The sequence below is a fragment of the Nicotiana tabacum genome, chromosome 18 (genome assembly GCF_000715075.1).
Source record: "Nicotiana tabacum cultivar K326 chromosome 18, ASM71507v2, whole genome shotgun sequence".
Classification (NCBI taxonomy): domain Eukaryota; kingdom Viridiplantae; phylum Streptophyta; class Magnoliopsida; order Solanales; family Solanaceae; genus Nicotiana; species Nicotiana tabacum.
The window spans coordinates 29,501,431-29,506,493 of record NC_134097.1 but is presented as its reverse complement, the minus strand read 5'-3'; positions in this window follow the sequence as shown (position 1 = coordinate 29,506,493).

Here is a 5,063-nt window from a genome sequence, read left to right as displayed (position 1 = left end):
TCTACTGGGGCAACGCCATACATGTTAGTATACTTTACCAAAGCAGTGATACCCGCAGAAGTCTAAATACCATCCTTAAGAGTCATTCAAGAAGCTAAATTGGACGATGCAGAATAGATACGGGTCAGGCAAGAACAACTTATGCTCATTGATAAGAAAAATAGATGTAGTATGTCATGGACAGCTATACAAGAACAGGATGGCTTGTGCATTTAACAAAAGAGTGAAACCTCGCCAATTCATGCCGAGGTAGTTAGCTTTGAAGAAAATCTTTCCCTATCAGGAAGAAGCTAAAGGGAAATTTGCACCAAACTGGTTATGTCCTTATGTGGTCCACAAAGCATTGTTTGGTAGAGTTCTAATATTAGCAAAAATGGATGGAAGAGTCAGCATGAAGCCGATCAACTCGAACGCAATAAAAAGATATTACGCCTGAAGACAGATAGAGTTAGGATTTTGATGTAACAAAACTACGTTCAACCTGACTTCCCACGGAGGGGTACGTCGGCAACCCACGTAGGGTTCGGTTTCTCTCCCCCTTTCTCTTATAATAGAAAAACCAAATGTCATTTTTATATGATTCAGGAACTACGCCGACTTGATTTCCTCAGAAAGGAATATGTAGGCAATCCTCATCGGATTCAGTCGTCTTTTGTAATTGAACTACGTTCTGGCTTGATTCCACTTGGATACATAGGCTTTTCAGTTAGACCCGGCCATTTTCATTTCTTAATCTCATCATTTTGCATCTATTGTAATTCAACTACGTTCCGACCTGATTCCATTTTGGATACGTAGGCTACCCGAGTCAGGCTCAGTTGTTTCATCATATTTCATCATTATCCCATGAACTTTGTTCAGACCTGATTCTATTTTTGATATGTAGGCAACCTAAAAAGGTTCGGTCATAACCTTAGAAAACCTCTGTAATGCATTAGACTTACTTAGGATGCAGTCACAACAAAAAGTAGGCGAGTTGTCAGAGACACCATGGAAGATCGACATCAACGGGACGAAGTTCTCAAAAGGATATGTTCACATGGGGAGAGCCTTTCGTAACAAGTCATAATCCGGGATGACGGCTTGTGTCTTAAAAGAAACAAGTATTTTCAAAATATTTTCCAAAATTATATAAAATAATATGTTCCATCTACCGAACGTCATGGCGCAATCATGTCAAAGGCTGGGGCAAATCAGTACCACAATCGATGCAAATTGACTCCCCCGCCCCCACTAAGAAGTTTTCATTGAGTGCAGGGTCAACAGGGAGTAAAGAATCGCTGGAACGACATTGGGGCAAATAACGGATCACCAACTTGCCTAAGATTATCTCTCCTCCTTTTACTTTAAATTATTTAGAACAACTAAAGCTAACTCTTGAATCATTTGCTGGTATCTTCTGAATCAGGCATCTGACACAGAAATTTGTAAATAGCAAACCATCAACTCAATAAATCAGAGCACCCAGTACAAACCGCGCGACAACTTCGCTCATCAAAGTCATGTAAATAGCAAACTGTCTGCTCAACCAATCGAAGAACCCTATACAAATCACACGTCAGCTTCGCCAATCAAAGTCCTGTATATAGCAAACCGTCAGCTCAATCAATCAGAGCGCCTTGTACAAATCGAACGTCAGCTTTTCCAACTAGAGCCTTGTATATAGCAAACTGCAAACTTTGGCAACAAAAGCAATCTGCAACACCGCTCTGTCAATCACGAACATCGAAACAGACAATCACAAACCTCATCACCAATATTCTGCCAATCGATGGCTGCTACTTAGCTTTCGCAGTCAAGAGTATCTCTTGGGCATGCTTATATTTCATTTCATTATTACCTTGCATGTTTTAACGTTTTTTTCGTGCAGATTTAGGCATGATTTCGATGGCTCCTAAGTAGAGATTACTGTAAAAAAAATTCAGTGCAAAGCTCTCCCAACAAGCGGAGACGCACTATACAAATCAAGCTCTCCCAATAAGTGGAGAAATTTCTTAATTCAAAGCTCTCCCAGCAAGCAGGGACGCACATTATCAATCAAGCTCTACCAACAAGTGGAGACAATTTTCAAAAGCTCCGACAGCTGCGGAACGGTACCCAGCCCGGCTAACAAATCTAGTCAGGATTGAGTATCCTGTCATCCCAATCCCAAATAACAGCTCGCCGGCAGCCAGGCATCATCATACCCGCATCATTTACATCGCATCTTCATATATTCTGCATTATAATATACTAGTATGTGTATTTCATTTGTTTTGCAGGAACAAACACCACAGCATGGAACTACTTCTAAGCAGGAGACCGAACTACAATGTTATGGGGACAGCCAACACATTTGTATGCAGTAAAACTGGGGGCCCAATTTCCTCGTCATTAGGTTGCCTCGCGAACATGCTTCTCGAGGTTCAAAACAGAGGCCGAGACCCATCTTTGGGAGCCATCGGGTTTCGGCCCCAAGGGGCAGTGCATACTAACGGCTATAATAGGGTAGAGGGGAGTTCCCAAGGCACGCAGCTGATATTGACAGAGACTAATGCTATCTAGTTGTCCCATCCCTCTACCTTTATAATTAATGCACTTTGTACTATGTTGGGATTTCCCCTCCTATATAAGGGGGTCTTTGGCACTTTGTAAAGGTGGGTGTTCCATCCGCTTCATAAGAAATATAGAAGAACACTCTCTCGATATTATTGCTCATATTTATTGTCTGCATACTTGTTCTTCATTTATTGCTTGTCATTGGCCATAAAGAGCCTCCCTTAATCGTATCCTAACTATTAACCCTTTCCCGATTATCCCCGATAGCTCGAGCCCGAGCCCAGGCATCGACCTCGAGGCCCCTCATCGGTCAGTCCGAGGCCCGAATAGCTAACCCCTCGGTTTTGTTATAACTCTACTTTAGTTCGTGTTTCGTCTTTTAAACTTCACATACCTAGCATAAACTGCTTAACAACTAGCATAAAAATAGATCACGTATTTTTAATGTCCCATCAACAAATTTAATTGTTATTACCATTCTCACGGTAAATAGTTTGGCGCCCACCGTGGGGCTAAAAATAATAGTGATTATTTTCTTGTTGGTTTCATTACACAACGTTAGTTGCCTTTCATACTTTTTCTTGTCCAAGATCTTCGACTTCAGGACAAAATGTCTGGCTCAGTGAACAGAGTTGAGAACAACAACCTTGAAAACCACAAAGAAAAGGACATGACTACTCCAGATGTCGGTACACCACTGCAAAACTCAACCCGGGCGGAAGGGAATACTCTCCGACACGACGTCCATATGATTATTGGAGGAACCGACGTCCCCCAAGGACCCAAGTTCAAATGGACAAAAAAACATCCCCCACAGAAGAGGGACCGACCCAAAACCGCATGCCTGAAGACACCCTCGCATCTAGCGAGGAGGATCTTGAGGCCATAATAGAACCGCACAACGACGCACTGGTGATCTCGTTTCTTTTAAACAATACCAGGATAAAATATGTGCGTGTGGATCTAGGTAGCTCGACCAATATAATCATATTAGAGGTAGTAGGACAACTGGGGATACTCGATCGAGTCGCCCCCATCCCTCGAGTTCTCCACGGCTTCAACATGACCGGCGAAATAATGAAAGGAGAGATCACCCTCCCAATCGACACGTCCGGCGCGATTCAGAACACCAAGTTCCAAGTCATCGATGGTGACATGAGGTACAATGCATTGCTTGGCAGGCCTTGGATACATAGCATGAGGGCAGTACTGTCAACCTTACACCATGTGACAAAATTTCCCACGAAGGACGGAATAACGACCATACATGGAGAATAGCAGATGGAAAGGGTTCATTCAGTTTCTTAGTAGCAATATCAATTTTTTTGCTTGGTGCCACTTAGATATGACCGGAATTTTGCCAGAAATAACCTCCCACAGGCTGAGCATTGATCCCAAGTTTAAACCTGTAAAGCAGAAGAGAAGACCACAGTCTGAGGTAAAACATGCCTTCATCAAAGAAGAGGTAACAGAACTTCTTAAAATAGGATCCATTTGAGTGGTAAAGTACCCTGAATTGATGGCCAACATAGTAGTGGTGCCTAAAAAGGGAAACAAGCTAAGAATGTGCGTAGATTATAAAGACTTGAATAAAGCGTGTCCTAAAGATTCCTTCCCATCGCCTAATATCGATCGTCTGATCGATGCTATGGCCGGCCACGAAACCCTCACCTTTCTCGACACCTACTCGGGGTATAATCAAATCAAGATGAACCCCGAGGACAGGGAAAAAACATTGTTCATCACAAAGTATGGTACATACTGGTACAACGTAATGTCATTCAGGCTAAAAAAATATAGGGGCAACGTACCAGCGCCTAGTTAATAAAATATTTGAGCATCAAGTAGGCAGATCAATGGAGGTATATATTGATGATATGCTAGTTAAGTCCCTGCGTACAGAGGACCATTTGACTCGTTTGCATGAAACTTTTGACATCCTCAGAAGTTACAACATGAAGCTCAACCCCGAGAAGTGCGCCTTTAGAGTGGGTTCGGGAAAATTCCTGGCCTTCATGGTATCAAATAGGGGGATCGAGATTAATCCTGTCAAAATAGAAGCCATCGAAGAAATCACGATGGTGAACAATATAAAGTTCGTACAACGGCTAACAGGGCAAATAGAGGCCCTAGGTAGATTCATATCAAGGTCATAAGACAAGAGCCATCATTTCTTCTCTTTACTCAAAAGAAAGAACATCTTCGAATGGACTCCAAAATGCCAAAACACCTTGGAGGAACTAAAACGATATCTGACCAGTCCACATTTGTAGCATACGCCAAAGGAGGATTAACTACAATATCTGTACTTGGCCGTGTCTGAAATAGCGGTAAGCGACGTACTGGTTCAGGAGGAGCAAGGTACGCAACTTCCTATTTATTATGTAAGCCGGACCCTAGGGGATGCCAAAACCAGGAATAACCATCTAGAAAAATTGGCTCTCGCGCTAATAAGAGCCTCGTGAAACCTGAAGCCCTATTTTCAATGTCACTGTATCTGCATTCTGTCAACATACCCCCTCCAA